The 16,657-nt window shown below is 39.6% G+C and overlaps 1 protein-coding gene and 1 long non-coding RNA gene across 3 annotated transcripts in view; both read right to left on the minus strand.

Annotated features, from left to right (window-relative positions):
• Positions 1 to 16,657, minus strand: part of PLPPR5 (phospholipid phosphatase related 5) — a 127,398-nt gene that overhangs the window by 100,513 nt on the left and 10,228 nt on the right. The window lies entirely within an intron of this gene.
• On the minus strand, positions 5,611 to 16,414 carry LOC122480820. Its single transcript, XR_006296673.1, has 3 exons — positions 15,881 to 16,414; positions 6,222 to 6,231; positions 5,611 to 5,621 (listed from the first exon to the last, which is right to left on the minus strand). It is a non-coding gene; the product is annotated as an uncharacterized LOC122480820 (long non-coding RNA).

Below are 16,657 nucleotides of genomic sequence, written 5' to 3' on the forward strand. Positions count from 1 at the left end.
TCCCACTACCACTCCTTACAAGATTCAGATTATCTTACACATGTATTTGAATGTGCATGTAAAAACCTGCCCTCAGGTAAGACTGAACACTTGACTTTTACTCTTGGACGGAATTCAATCTTATCTAGCCCCTTCATCCTTTGGAAAATTTTTTCAAATGTCCAAACCATGCATAATCTTAGATTCTGCTTCTTTATTGAGTCCCATTGTAGGCTGTCAAAATATTTGGAGTCATCACATCTCAGCAGTTAGCAAGAGTGTTGCTGAAAACATAAAATGCCAGCCCCAACCCTTGGGCACCAAGGTCCATAATTCTGAGCAGCGATATCCAATGAAGGGTTTAGAAATGGTATTTCTCTGTTCTATTTTATTCAGAAACCAAATGAGTCTTTCTGATCCTTTATTGCATGGAATATTTTCATGTTAATAGTGTTGGCTCTTTCTGATGTAGACCCAGGGGGTGCTGGGACTCCTGTGGTCCCCCCATTGAGACCATCTGTGTTGTGGCCTGGTGACAACATTTCAAAAGGTAGAGCAAGCCCCCATCTGTACAGTCCGCTCCTAACCACTGTGCAAAGTACACAAGCACTGCTCCGAACGCTTTGGCTTCCACCTGACTTTCCCACAGAGGATCTTGGGAGGTGCTGAGCCTGAATAGACCCTGAGTGGGAAGAATGAAAGTCCCGTCCTGGGCATGAAAGAAGATCCTCCGTTAGCAGTCTTTTTGCAAGCCCCCCTTGGTGTCATAGCACATTTCAAAATCACAGTTTTTTGATCTACTGTTTCTCACATTTCACAATTGGCAGACATTTTGAGAATTCCGCAATTCAGTACCAAAAGGTAAATTTGTAACAGGTAATTGAAATCCTGTGAATATTTGAGTCCTAGGAATATGACTCAATGAATATAGATAGGAGTCCAATGAATACAGGACTCAAACACTTGGAAAAACATTCCCTCAAAAAGCAACAGGAAACAATTCTACTTAATGAGCAATTCTGAGCACAGTTTGCTGGCCGGCAGTTTTAGATGGCTATTAAAATCTCAATCAAGTTTTCTTTCAAAATCTTAATTATAATCTCTCCATATGAACTCAAGCAAAATAGTATTGAAATGAACCTGTTACATGCGGGGCTGATCATTTTAAATGTTTATTTAATATCAGTATTTATAATTCATGACAGTATTAGAATATTCAAGTGAATTCAAATTCCTCATATCTGAAAGAAAACTAAACCCCTATTTAATAAACATTGATTGAACCCAAACTTACATGTAGCAGACTTTGTTGTTTGTCTAATCAATGTTAACTGTCCATCTTCCTCACAGAGTCTTGATTTTGTTCAGTTATCAACCTTCTCTATTATAGCCACAGTCTTCAGGGAATCATGGCCATCCTTAGCCTCAAAGGATGAATGATTTCTCAAGTCCTGGTGGCTCCATCTGTTACTAACTTATGCCTGGGCATGAGTTGAAATTGTGCTCAAGGAAGATGAGGAGATCTTTGCTAGGAATGGTGCCTCCAAACATGGGTTCTTGCTTTTATCCTTCTGCTAGACATCATCATCATTGCATGTGATTTCCAGAACAAGGGTGGTCATTGTGCAATCATGAGAGGAGCCAGCCAAGAGCAGAGCAGACACATATTATGTCAGGGTGGAAAGAGAAGAGAGATCTGGATCTCTGATCTGTTGTTCAGATACTGAATTAGTCATTTTTTGAGCCATCCTAATGGCACTCCCTGTGTGTGACATAATAAATTTTCCTTATTGTTTAAGCGGTTAAGTTGTGGAGTTTTCCATTATGTATAGAAAAAGCAAACTAATTGATACAAAGAATATGGCCTTGATCTTGATGACGGTAGGGTAGAGAGTAGAAGGAAAATCTCATGGAAGTGGATGTTATTGATATGGCACACAACTTAAAAGGATAGAGCTCTGTTTCACAAGCAAACTTAAATAGAGTGCAGACTGGGGAATAAGACTGAGAGAAGGAACAGGAAAAAGAGCTTTACAGGTAGCGTGACAATATAATTTATCATCCCAACTATTACACTTTGGAATGTGAAATGAAAGCTTAGTAATACTGATATCAAAACAACAGGAATAGGGGCGCCTGGGTGGCGCAGTCGGTTAAGCATCCGACTTCAGCCAGGTCACGATCTCGCGGTCCGTGAGTTCGAGCCCCGCGTCGGGCTCTGGGCTGACGGCTCAGAGCCTGGAGCCTGCTTCCGATTCTGTGTCTCCCTCTCTCTCTGCCCCTCCCCCATTCATGCTTTGTCTCTCTCTGTCCCAAAAATAAATAAACGTTGGAAAAAAAAATTTAATAAAAAAAAAAAACAACAGGAATAAACCGGGACTGACCTAGGCAAACCAGGACACATGGTTGACACAATTACAGACCAAAGGAGACATAAATAAAGCCTTGGAGGAGGAAAAGTATAGGATGTCCTTGAGAAACAGTAAATGGCCCAATTTGGCTTGAGTGTAGACTAGATATGAGGACTGGTGGGTGATTATCTTGGAACAGTTATGTAAATTTCTTGAGATCCAAGTGAGAAGTTAGTACTTCATTTTGTCCACAGTGGGAGGCTATGCAATTTCTGGGCAGGGGAGAGGTATGACCAGACCTCTGCTTTGGGAAAATCAATCCAGAAGCAGAGGAGACTAGCAAGAGGGGGAGAAGTCCGGTAAGTCACTATTGCAGTAATCCTTCCAGGTCATGATCCGGGCTTACAGCAGTGGAAAAGCAAAGGGACACATGCCAATAATGAGGAGAGGAGAGCAGAAGGAAAGAAAGGCTTAAGGATATATTTTGAGATCTCCTACAATTGGAGAATGGAAAAGAGAAGCAAACGAAGGACATGGAGCAGGAGTGTCAGCGAGATGGAAGAAAATGATCACATCAACTAGCCCAGGAGAGGAGACAATTTCAAGGAAGGGTGGGAAGGTGATCCTTGAACAGAGCTTCGGTGTTTCAAAGAAGTGGAAGAAGTGAATGTCCAAGCAAGAAGGTTGTTGGTTAGTGACCTCCAAGACAAGGCTTAACAGTGATGAAAGCATAAAACTTTTTCACGTGTCCTTTGCCTTTCAGAAAATCTTGTTAGTTGAATTAGTGCAGCAATTCCCCAAACAGTTCAACCTTAAAAGACCTGACAGTGGGTTCAACTGAAATAATGAAATCAATTCAGTGAGTAGCAGGTGGGGCTCTGACACAGATTACAGGTGTGTCATCCCACTTCACTGTCAGCTCTGCATCACCCCCTTCACAAAGCCGGAGTCACTTAAATACTTCTATCCCTTTTGTCCCCAGACTAAGCTCAGATCTACCTGATCTCTGAAAACCCTGACCTTAGGCAGGAGGGATTGATGCAACTATAGCCCAAGGTCTGTGATTCAGTATCAAATCTCTGTTGCTGATTCGGGTGGAAGTAGAAATACAATTCCTACTTTGGGCCTGATTTCCACTAGCTGATCTCTGTTCCTGAGGCTCTGCTTTGGTCACCTAATCAACACCCCTAGTCCCTCTAAGGATGAGACTACCTGTTCCCATCTGTCTTCCAGGCATTGGAGTTTTTTTGCTTAACTCCATACAGCGGCAACAGATTTTCCTAACACCCACTGGCTCCTACATTCCCCGGACCTCTGTTGTGTCAAATACCATGCTACTACTCCCCACTGGCCTCCCTGACACACTTTCCCAGAATACCTGTCTTCTGTAGCTTTTCCTTCCATAGCCCATGTTCTGTGGCAGAAGATGCCCAGAGCACCTTCAAAGGAAGTCTACCCTTCTGTGTCCATTCCTCAATTTCTATGCTCCAGCTCTTCCTGACTTAATCTATCCCATTGGGTTACACAGTGGGTCTCTCCCTTACCTGATACATGGTAATAGGTTTTTGTATCCAATCTCACCTTTGCAAAGGGCATCCACGCAAGAGGGAGCACTTGTAAATTGGTACCAGAAGAAAACAGATTCTGCCCTATCCTCATCCATTAACAAAAATCATGGCGTGTGATTCATGTACTTGGAAATGTACAGGAAGCAGAGAGAAGCACTGATCCATGAACACAGATGCATTCAAGGTTGCAGCAGTATTGCGGTGCCAATATTTGCAGTACGAATAAAGTTGTCAACAATGATATTTTGGTGACAATGCTTGAAATAAAAGCACAAACACAGCCCATGCATAATGTCAAATAGTAAAGTGTTTAGTTCTCTGGATGTGTACCTAATCTGATCTGATGCCTCTGGTAACTGAACACAAAAACAGACATAAGCTTCTCTTGTATTTTCTTGGAAAAAAGATTGGCTGGAACCCAAGAACATGAACATAATCAATATCTTTCATAAAATGAAGGAAGAGAGGAATGCTTCCCTATTTCTAAGACACCTGGGCCCAAGCTCTACCACACCAACAAAGAATAAATAATATGTCTTCTTAAGGACAGTGATGGACATCATATGTTAACGTCTGTCACTTTCTTACACAATTTTCCCACTGCATTTGTGAGATCCTTTCTATTGTTTAACCTCCACGTCTAGCAAGTTGCCTAGCATATAACAGATATCCACTAAGAGTTGTGTGAATGAATGAGGAATGAAGGAAAGAAGAAAAAAGGGAAGGAGGGAAGGGAGGGAGGGAGGGAAGAAGGGAGGAAGGAAGGAAGGAAGGAAGGAAGGAAGGAAGGAAAGTAGGTAGGTATATATGACTATGATAGAACTGCAGTCTTTAAGGCACTTGCTGCCACTATTCATGCTGAAGATAAGACATAATCCTATTATTTAAAAAAAAAAACAGAGGGGCGCCTGGGTGGCGCAGTCGGTTGAGCGTCCGACTTCAGCCAGGTCACGATCTCGCGGTCCGGGAGTTCGAGCCCCGCGTCGGGCTCTGGGCTGATGGCTCAGAGCCTGGAGCCTGTTTCTGATGCTGTGTCTCCCTCTCTCTCTGCCCCTCCCCCATTCATGCTCTGTCTCTCTCTGTCCCAAAAATAAATAAATGTTGAAAAAAAAATTTTTTAAATAAATAAAAAAAAAAAACAGAAACAAGAATGCCTAACAGGTGCCATGAATAACCTTTCCCCACAGCTTCTTTAACATATACAAAGAGTTAGCAAAAGGAAGAGTCAATGGGGGAGAATCCACCAAAGCCATGAATCGTTCCCTCCCATAGCTAGACAATATGGAAAGGAAATCTGTAAAATGCCCTGTTCCAAGTTTAAGTTTCAAAAGTATTCTAATATTTTCATATCCCCCTCTCTTTCCTAACTTTGAAAAAAAAAGTATTTTATTTAAAATGGTGTTTTGGGTGCCTGGATGGCTCAGTCAGTTAAGCATACGACTTCTGATTTCAGCTCAGATCATGATCTCACAGTTTGTGGGTTTGAGCCCCCCATCAGGCTCTGTGCTGACAGTGCAGATCCTGCTTGGGATTCTCTCTCCCCCTCTCTGTCGGCGCCTCCCCTGCTCGTGCTCTCTCTCTGTCTCTCTCAAAATAAATAAATAAACATGAAAAATATTAAAAAGAACAAAATGGTGTTTTAAAAATCATATTGTAAATAGTTACAGTAAACCAAGGGTTTGTTAATTTGAGAAAACACCTTTAAAAATCTCTTCAGATGTGTCTTCTCAAGGACAGATCAAAATGATGCATATCAGTCCAACAGTTTTCCCTTCACTTAGAGGAAAAAGTAGACTAGGAAATGATTAAGTTTCTTTAAAATAACAGGGGCAAAAAAGGCTATATTTGTACCCTGTGAATACAGTTGACACTAGCCTTGAGCACTTGGCTACTGATCACTCAAAAAATGGCTGGACAATTTGAGATGTGCAGTAAGTATAAAATACGCACTGGATTCGAAGACTGTACAAAAAGCCATGGGAAATAATTTATTGGTAAATTGTTATATTGTTACCTTTGAATAGTTTGGATATATAAGGTTAAGTAATATATATTATTAAAATTAATTTCAACTATTTTTAATTTTTAATATTTAAAATTGTGAATTTAAAATTTAAATATTTAAATTTATTTTTTTTTTAATTTTTTTTCAACGTTTATTTATTTTTGGGACAGAGAGAGACAGAATATGAACGGGGGAGGGGCAGAGAGAGAGGGAGCCACAGAATCGGAAACAGGCTCCAGGCTCTGAGCCATCAGCCCAGAGCCCGACGCGGGGCTCGAACTCACGGACCACGAGATCACGACCTGGCTGAAGTCGGACGCTCAACCGACTGCGCCACCCAGGCGCCCCTTAAATATTTAAATTTAAATTTAATATTTAAAATCCACTATAAAACTTAAAATATGGTTTGCATTATATTTCTATTGGATACTATGGAGCTAAGTTCTACTTTAATATCCCTTGGCCCATCATTATTGCAGATGGCTCACCAAATCCTGGGTTTTCAGAGGAACCAGAGCAGAGGGAAGAGCTACACAGGCATCATGGGTACAGATTTTTAAGCTTTTACTTACCATACATATCTAATTGATCTTGTAAGGTAGAAATATAAAATTAAATATGAGCAGAGCTTTCAGAAAACTTTCTATCATGTTTCTTTATTACAGTGTCTTAATCTTTAAAAGATAAAATGGTCTATGACACAGGTTCCACTAAACAACCGAGCATACATTTGTCGATGGATTAAATAAATACATGTGAAACTCTAGTTGTTGTATGGGTATTTTAGTGAAACTGTCCTGTCGTTTATCATGTTCCTGGATTAGATCCAGCTCTGACATGTCAATCACATCTGCAACAACCCATTTACTATCCGTTATTCCTATGTATTCTAATTAAAACAAACAGATCAAAGGAATCAACTCACAAAATTTGTATCCTTTATTTTTTCTACCTTCCTTTCTGAAAGCAATGTTACTATTCTTTCTATGAACATGTGCTAATATATCTACAATTTGGTTTTTCTTGGCCCGTGATTTTTTGCTGATCAACTAGGATTCTTAAGTAACCTTTTTATAGACCCAGCTATTTAAATGCAGCAAGTTCAATAAACTGTTCTTTTTTAAAACTTTTTTTAATGTTTATTTATTTTTGAGAGACAGAGAGAGACAAAATGTGAGCAGGGAGGGGTAGAGAGAGAGAGAAAGACAAAGAATCTGAAGAGGCTCCAGGCTCTGAGCTGTCAGCACAGAGCCTGACGTGGGGCTCAGACTCACAAGCTGTGAGATCATGACCTGAGCCAAAGTCGGATGCTTAACTGACTGAGCCACCCTGGCGCCCCTCAATAAACTGTTCTAAGTGAACCAATTCTTCCTTTATCTAGTTCCTCACCTTGACATTATTTAAGCATACCTTCTTCCTAGTATGTTTTTAATCAGGTTAGTTTCCCTATAAGTGGCTAATGCTCACAGATAATTTGCTAAGGAAGGGATGGCTAATTCTCTGATAGGGAATTGTTTTCTGCATAGAGAGAGCTCTTACAGAACACTGACATCAATATAGTATATACATTTACTGTAACAGATGAAGCTTTTGGAAAGTACCTGTAAATCAGTCTTACAAACCAGTAACCAAAAATAACAAATGATAAGAGGATAGTGGAAGGGCAAGAATGCTCTTTCAAAATGCCTGTGCAAAACTCAATCAAAACTACCTCTGATGCTATAAGCTACAAAATAGGTCATAAATATAACTTTGAACAAAGGTTGTAAAATCTTTTGATGGCCCCAAACTTTTGTTTATCAAAAGCAAAAGGAGAAAAGCAGAAATGAGTTTAAATTCCTCTAAGGTCTACAAAGCCCAAGTCTCAACTATGAATTCCTGACTCTTATTTCCTGGCACAGAGAGACAGACAGTAAAGGTTTGCTGAAGAGAGGAAGGAAGGAAGGAAGGAAGGAAGGAAGGAAGGAAGGAAGGAAGGAAGGAAGGAAGGAAGGAAAGGAGAGAGTGGGAGGAAGAGAGAGAGGTACGGGAAAAATGAAAAGAGGCTTGGACTGGTTGAATCACAAACAAAATAGCTGCCATCTGAATGAATGGTGTTAGCTATGACAAATGTAGGATCTGACTGGGACACCTGTGTACCTGACATTATGGCCATGCCTCAGTGTCAGTGTTTCCTTACCATTCCACACATTCATATACAGACAATCTTTATGGTTTTGCTAATACTTTAATATATTAAAAAATCTTTATTCATATCACATATCCAGTAGTATGACAGCTTTCTCTTTTATCATACTATGAGAATCCACAACCCTCACATTTACATTTTCATCATTTCTGTTTATCTGGGATCCTACATTAATTAAGAATAACTTGAGGGGCATCTGGGTGGAGCAGTTGGTAAAGTGCCTGATTCCTGATTTCGGCTCAGGTCATGATCTCATGGTTCATGAGATGGAGCCCCTCACTGGGCTCTGTGCTGACAGCACAGACCTGCTTGGGATTCTCTCTCTCTCTCTATCTCTCCCCCACCTCCCCAAAATAAATAATAAAATAAACTCAAAAAAATAATTTGGGAAAAGCAGAATTTAAAAAAGGAGATATGAAAAAAAAAAGGTTCCTTTCATCTCCTTCCTATTTAACGTGCTTACTGGTCTAGCTCTTTTCTCTAATTCAAAACACCCACAAGACATACATTTTTCTGCTTGTTTATTTCAATCCAATATTATCTTGATTCACTAGTTGAATATGTTTATATTTTTAGAACTACCTCATGTTACTTTACAATGCTACATTTTCAGTTGGCATCTCAGCTACTTGATGTTCATACAGAATTTTTATCTCATCCCCTAAGCATCCTTCTCTCCATCAGTGATGGTTCATTATTGTATTCAAACTTGTTCCAATTACACATAAATTATTGCTCTTTTCACTTGTTCCTAACTCTTTCCTTCACAAACTCCTTACACAATCAAAAGGACTAAAGGGAAGAAAAACTCCCCCATGATCCCCCCAATACATCACTTGCATGTCACTGGAGGGTGGTAGAAAAAGAATGGGTTTTAGGGGTGCCTGGGTGGCTCAGTTGGCTAAATGTCAGACTTCAGCTCAGGTCATGATCTCACAGCTGATGAGTTTGAGCCCTGCTTTGGGATCTGTGCTGACAGCTTGGAGCCTGGGGCCTGCTTTGAATTCTGTCTGTCTGTCTCTCTCTCTTTCTCTCTGCCCCTCCCCTGCTCATGCTCTGTCTCTCTCAAAAATGAATATTAAAAAAAAATTTTTTTAAAGAATGGGTTTTGGAACCAGGAAGACTTTCTGGTTTCAAATTACGTAACTTTAATGCAAATCACTTAAGGTTTTTTGAATCTCAGTTTCTTCTTTTGCAAAAGCATGATAATAATGCAAAATGATAAAACTGCTGTGAAAATTAAATTAGCTTCTCCCAAAATTACCATGTGCAAAAGCACTAGATTTTATACCATGAGCACCTACTAAAAGAAAGCTGAGAATCAATGAGGTCAAGCAACTGGTCCCGTGTTATACAAATTAGTAGGAGATCCAGGATCCAAACCCAGGTAATGTCTGAATCTAAATCTACCTCAATAAATATTAGTTCTCTGCCCTTTCCAACCAAATCCAAACACACCTGCCTCTCAAGGAAGCATCCTGTCAGTGAATTGCTAAAATGCCATGTTCTCAGAGAAGCCTTCTCTGTGGCCTAAGTCCAAACTGATTCTTCTCTTCAGTAGGCTACCACAACACTTCTCTAGATATTCATTAATACATTAAACAGTGACTGAGTGCCTCCTAAATCTCGGGCACTCTCCTAGTCCTGGAAGGAGTTTTTGAAATGTTAAAGTTACTTCCACAAGAGCATGGATCCTTGACTGGACTGTAAACTTTCTGAGGTTAGAAGAGCCCTTCTCATTATCTTCACACTTGTTGCCTTTTCTTTATTTACTGCAATGTACTTTACAAACAAAGGTTGAAAACACCAGGAACAGGCTCTATTCTAAGCTGTGGTACTGTCTGGCTGCAGGACTGTGAGCAAATCTAATTTTTCTGAGCCTGGGTTTTATCATCTCTAAGTGATTATAACCATCTTGCATGATTATTGTGAGCCATCCTGTGGATGACAGAGCTTTACACAAATGTAAGGGGTCATGTTGTTGCTATTGTTGATGTTACATTATTATTAATGAATGCATGAATACCAGAATGAACGATCTGCAGATCACTTCTGCACTCGCAGCTGTAAGGTCCAAAGTTTGGTTCTACACTAAGGCTCTCTTAATTCTATTACCCCATATCTGTTGTTAGACTCTGCTCAGAACTGGTTTCTGAGCTCTGATTACTGCCTGCTGTGAAGGGATCCTGATTTGAGCTGTTGGTGATCCTGATGTGGGCTGCCAACCCTTAGCATTGTAGACTGTGTGGCCTGGAGCCTCATCTCACCACCCTGTTCTGTCCCTCGGTCCCCTGGACTTGCTTATTCTGACCAGCCTGACCTGTCTCACTCATGTGCCTTCACATGAGGCCTCACCATGTCTTTGCCTCCTCTATTCGGCCCTGCTCTGCCCTACTTTTCAGTGTCCCAGTTCTAGGCTGCCATCTCTTCTGTAACCCTGGGGCAGCACTGGTCTCTGATGACCAAGTGACCCTCTATTAGACCTACTTCCCAGAAGCCTGACTGCCCACAGCCCAAGATCCCATCCTTGCCTTGGCCTTCTCAGTCCTAAATGCACCAACAGCCCCTAGTCCCTGTAATCAAACCCATGTCAGGTGCAAGGCCTACCCATCTTCAGACGAGAAAACAAAAAACAAAAACAAAAAAAACCAACAACAGCCAAATTTTGTGGTCTGAATCTCCCACCTCTTTTTCCTCCTGCTCAGCTTTTCTAGGCTTGGCCAGTTTCTATATTGCTAAAGCTTGGGCTGCTTTAGCTCCTTATGGTTTACTCTTGCCATGCCATTAACCTGACTGCTTTTACATGCTTCCTTTGCAACCTTTAATGTGTTTCCTCTTTCCAATTCCTTTAAGTTATCCCTTCTAAGTGAATGAAGCCAAGACACTAGCACATTCACATCATAAAATTTATGCAAATCCAATTAATCCAATCAAAGCTTGTTTGTATAAAAGCCTGTCTTATGTGCTCTTTAAAGTCACTTCCCATGAATGGAAATCTTAATTAGATGACTAAATTTAGAAGGATAGAGCATCTTGCAAGAAAACCAAGAACATTTAATCCTTAATACCATAAACTGGAAAATATGAATTTCACCTACCAAGAATAGTATTGTGCGGTTTCACATAAATTTCAATCCATGCTTTCTAAAATAACCAGAATATCATGCCCTCAAATTTCTAGAGCAACATATAGATGCATAGATTTCAATTCAATTTCCAATTTAAAATTAGGAAATTAAAGATATTTACTACGTAGGTAAGCACACCTGCTATGTAACTTAGAAAATGCAAGTCAAGATGTCCTATTATGGAAGCAAAACATAGCAATAGTAAAAAAAATATCCTTGCCATTTTAAATTTTGATTGTGCGTATCAACATAAGCTTTCATAATTGTACTGTCAATCTTTCACCATTGTCCATGTTGCACATAATGATTTAAAGTCATGTAATATGTGTGTCAGAGGGGTAATCTTAATAACTAATTAAAAATTTATTGGGGTACCTGGGTGGCTCAGTCAGTTAAGTGTCCGACTTTGGCTCAGGTCATGATCTCGCAGTTTGTGGGTTCGAGCCCTAAGTCAGGCTCTGTGCTGACAGCTCAGAGCCTGGAGCCTCCTTCAGATTCTGTGTGTTCCTCTCTCTCTGCCCCTCTCCTACTCACACTCTGTCTCTCTCTCCTTCAAAAATAAATACACATTAAAAAAAATTTTTTTAATTTATTTCACGGCAGTATTTTTATTTTAATGTAGGGAAACGTAAGCCCTCTGGAACACACTTGATAGCCAAGATTGATGTGAGGAATATTTCCCTAGATTCCTTTAAACTCTAAAACAATAGTCTAATGTTTTTTCCTAAATTAAAATCAGTCACAGAAGTAGAATTATTTGTAAGACAGGCAGATTTAGATGTCTCATTTTGCAGGTAGCAAAAGTGAGGCTTAGAGTTAGAATGTGTGTCAAAGGTTTACCTCTTCAGGCTGGTAAGGGAGTCTCTGAGAATTATTGTAATGTATTTTCTACTAAGCATCCATCCTTATGTTAAGAACCTAATTACTTCTGTACTACACACCTTTCCATTCCAGACATTCTTGGAGTTCCTTCAACCTGGGAAGGTTTCTCCAGTCTAAATGACTTTGTATATGTATGCTCTTGCCTTTCTCTCACTTCCCTGACTAGCTAACCGTCACTTCCTCTCAGATGTCTCTCATCCTTCCTTCTATCTTCCACCGCCAGGCTCACTGCCAGCTTTTAGGATTAGTATATTTTCACTCTTCACTGACATTGAACTTTGATTTCTTTGAGGACAGGGATCCTTTCCACCATCTTTGAATACATAACGCCCATTACATACACAAAGCCTTGTCCAGGGAGAACTCAGTAAACGTTTTTTTAATGGATAAATGAAGGAATGAATTACTGAATGCCAGGTCATTGTGCTTTAATGTGATTGCTTGCAGGCTATGTCATTTGCACCCATTGGTTAATTGGAAAATCCCAAATTTCAACAAAAAGTATCCATAAACAATAAAATCCTAATTTCATTTTCCCGCTTCCTTCTGAAGTTAATTGAAGTTGTAAGTGATTTGCCTGCCCAAGCAGCATTAAATCGTTCTTTACTCATTAATGTCATTTTCTAAAGTACCACTAATTTTTATCACTCTCTAAGGAAAGAAACTCTTCTCAAAAATAGTTCCATGTATTGAGTCAAATCTTTCAACTCTTAATTTATGATTACTAATGAAAATGTACAGAGTATGATTCAGAGATCTAAGTGACAATAAAATCATGACTTATCTCACTTAGAAACTCTGCCAGCTAGCTGAATCCTACACGAGAATACCAAAAATAGTTTCGTAATTTACCATATAGACAAATTTCCTATGTAAAATGTATTGGTCATTGATTTACAAAACAGAATGGAAGATGATGTGCTCTTTAAATCCACCAATTCATTCTTAAAAAAAGGCAGGAAGGGGGAACATAATGAAATATAGAATGTGTCACATCTGCTGAAGAAAGAACATATACTACATAAATGCTTACATAGTGACAATTTAAGGTTATACAAGTATGTGCTATGGACAATGAAAGACTGAAATGGTGGTTACAGAAGCAAAATACAATGACGTTAAAGATTTTTAAAACAAAATAATAAGTGTTTGATATATTCTTCGTTTGAATTAAATATTTTGGACTATATTTTATATAACTTTGATTAAATTTTTAAAAATGAGTGTACATGGGGAAAATATCTGAAATCAGAGATGACTGGTAAGTAAATTAAAATATTAAGACTTGGGTTTTAGAGAAATAATTTCAACTTTATAGCCTAACTATCTGTGAATGGTTACCGCAAATAATTTTAATGCCTGCTTCTCCAATTCTGTTCTCTTAAAATACATTACTAATTCCTTATATCTACCATTTGAAAGGCATTATGTTAGGCACTATGTGATGAGCAAGAGGCAAAAATATACAAGACGTATTTGCAGATCTATAGGAATTTATAATTTTTTGATGGCCAAAATATGTATGTATAATTATAATACAGACCTATGTAGTACACTACATTGTGTATGCTACATACAATTGGAAGCATTTTAGTAATCTTCTGATTGCACAACAGCAAATCCAATTAGAAGCTGTTGCCTGGAATTCTACTTCAAGGACTGAAACCCAGGTCAGTCTCAACTGGAAAGAAAATGCCATAAACTTTAACAATGTCTGCTGTGGTCATGGGAGGGAGACAGTGTACATCATCATGCAGTGTTTTTGTCTACTTGAAGAAAAGTTTAACTTACTCCCTTTACAGATGAGATGATTGACTACGAGGAGACTTTATACTGACCCCAAGGCTAATGCATTAAAGAAAACACTATGCAGAACTTCTGGTGTATTTGCCAGGGGTGAAAGTACACCTGATTCATTCAGGGGCCAGTGCCATGCCTTAAAAATAGCACATCTCCAGTGAGGTCAAGTGTGAGAGGCAGAATGGCAAAATGGACTCAAATCAATGCCATATGAAGACGAAAACTCGTAAGTCTCAAAAAAACAAGAGTTAAAAAAAGTGAAAAATAACATCATACATTGGGAGAACATCTAGGTTTTTCTATATGGCTTCAAATGTTGAGACGCCTGTGAGCAGACAACTCAGAGAAACAGACTTTATTACATTGTAAGGTAAAGTGTTCTAGTGACACTTGTTTCATACACATAAAAGGCTATCTGAGGAGCCATGAGTCAGTCGGTCTCCTGCCCCAGGTGGAGTTCAAACCCTTCCACACCAGATATCTAATGATACAGAGGTTGGAGAGCTACTTGAGTTTCTCAAGGTCTCAAGGTCAGTAAGCAGCAAAGTTAGGAGCAAAGGCCACAGCCTGTCAGGCCAGTGAGTCTCCCTCCCTCCCTTCTTCCCTCTTTCTCTCTCTCTTTTCTTTCCTTCCTTCTTTCTTTTCTTTTTCTTTTTCTTTTTTTCTTTCTTTCTTTCTTTCTTTCTTTCTTTCTTTCTTTCTTTCTCTTTCTTCCTTCTTTCATTCATTTTAATTTCAGATCATCATAAAACCTGCACACACAAAATTTATTACCAATCCTACCAATAGCATTCACTCTTTCCAAACAGGAATACATTCATTATTGCTACTATTCCTTTTATTTCATTTTGCTTTCTCTGCAGCGCCCCATCCCACACCTGCAACTACACTTTTATGGGAAGATGTAAGAGGACAGACTATTATTCAAAAAGGATTTTAAAAGAAAGGTAGATCCCTGTTGATAAGAAGGCATCAAAGGAAGAGTCATGAAAAAAGTGGGATTTGAGTCACCCAAAGTAAAGGCTGGGAAGTATTTAAGCAAATGGGAATGAAGAGCAGGGAAAATATCATAAAGCACAGCAGAGAACTGATTTCTTTTTTTTTTTTTTTTTTTGAGACAGAGAGAGACAGAGCATGAACGGGGGAGGGGCAGAGAGAGAGGGAGACACAGAATCAGAAACAGACTCCAGGCTCTGAGCCATTAGCCCAGAGCCTGACGCGGGGCTCGAACTCCCGGACCGCGAGATCGTGACCTGGCTGAAGTCGGACGCTTAACCGACTGCGCCACCCAGGCGCCCCGAGAACTGATTTCTTAAGTCACTGCTGTTTCGCAGAAAATGGCAGTACAGGATCGGACCCAAAATTTCTACAATCATTTTAGGAGTATTTCTAAGTCCCTTCAAAGAAAAAGGACTTCAGGGGCGCCTGGGTGGCGCAGTCGGTTGGGCGTCCGACTTCAGCCAGGTCACGATCTTGCGGTCCGTGAGTTCGAGCCCCGCGTCGGGCTCTGGGCTGATGGCTTGGAGCCCGGAGCCTGTTTCCAATTCTGTGTCTCCCTCTCTCTCTGCCCCTCCCCCGTTCATGCTCTGTCTCTCTCTGTCCCTAAAATAAAAACGTTGAAAAAAAAAAAAAAAAAAGAAAAAAAAAAAAAAAAAAAAAAGAAAAAGGACTTCAAAATATATAAATATATAAAGTCTATGTTCTTCCTTGAAATATATATACTTAATTTTATAAAATAAATGCATATACATACATACATACATACACACACACATCAATGAGTATTTCTTCCATGTCTCTAACTAGTTGCCTAACTTAACGTAATGACTCTGCCTTGAGTGCAGTAGATATGCCATATGTTAATTACACTTAGTGTTATAATTACATTATATTGTGTTATGTTAAAATCACAATAAGAATTTGGAATCTGTGCATCAAAAACGTGTAGGTTTTGGATGTGAGGGTGATCTGGCTGCGACACTGGTCACCCCATTGATCGCCAGAGTTGATTCAGCTGATCTGGCTGGCTAGGCGGGTGTCCCCTTCCTCCCTCACTGCTCCACGTGTGTCCCTCTAGAAGCTCACTCAGTAGAAGAGGACAACCTTCCCCGATAGAGGAGGACCCTTCTTCGGTCAAGGGTATATGAGTAGCTGCGCTCCCCTGCTAGAACCTCCAAACAAGCTCTCAAAAATGGGTAGTTTTCTGTTACATCTACTTGTAGCAGGCTCCAAATGTAGTTTTACTTTTTGTCTGAAAAGATTTGATGTTAGGAGCACAAAAGAAGACATCATAGAACCAAATGATTTGAGAACTAAGCACTCTTTTCCTTATCTGTTACAACACCTCTTCACTATCGCAGACTACATCAACTGTAACTATAATATTCAGTGAAATCTTTTCAGTCAACAGTTTAAAGCCACAAGGAGAAAGCTACTGTAATAATCACATACCCTTAATTTCTCTCTCCCAACTGATACTGCTCTGCAGAGCGATTACTTGCAGATGGACTTAGCCACCCGCCCCCACCAAGAGATGGCAAAAAAAAAAAAAAAAAAAAGGTAAGGGGACAAGGACCATCCCTATGTTAAAAACACATATCTGCCATTCTGCTGAGTTATGCCAGTTCCTTACTAGGGGGTCACAGGCTTAGTTGCTTAATCTTTTTGTGCCTCAGTGTCCTCATCTGCAAACTGAGATAACAAGAGTGTCTATCTCCAATGACGTGAGGATTAAATTAGTTAATACATGTAAAGTA

The sequence above is a fragment of the Prionailurus bengalensis genome, chromosome C1, assembly GCF_016509475.1.
Source record: "Prionailurus bengalensis isolate Pbe53 chromosome C1, Fcat_Pben_1.1_paternal_pri, whole genome shotgun sequence".
In the NCBI taxonomy this organism is placed as follows: Eukaryota; Metazoa; Chordata; class Mammalia; order Carnivora; family Felidae; genus Prionailurus; species Prionailurus bengalensis.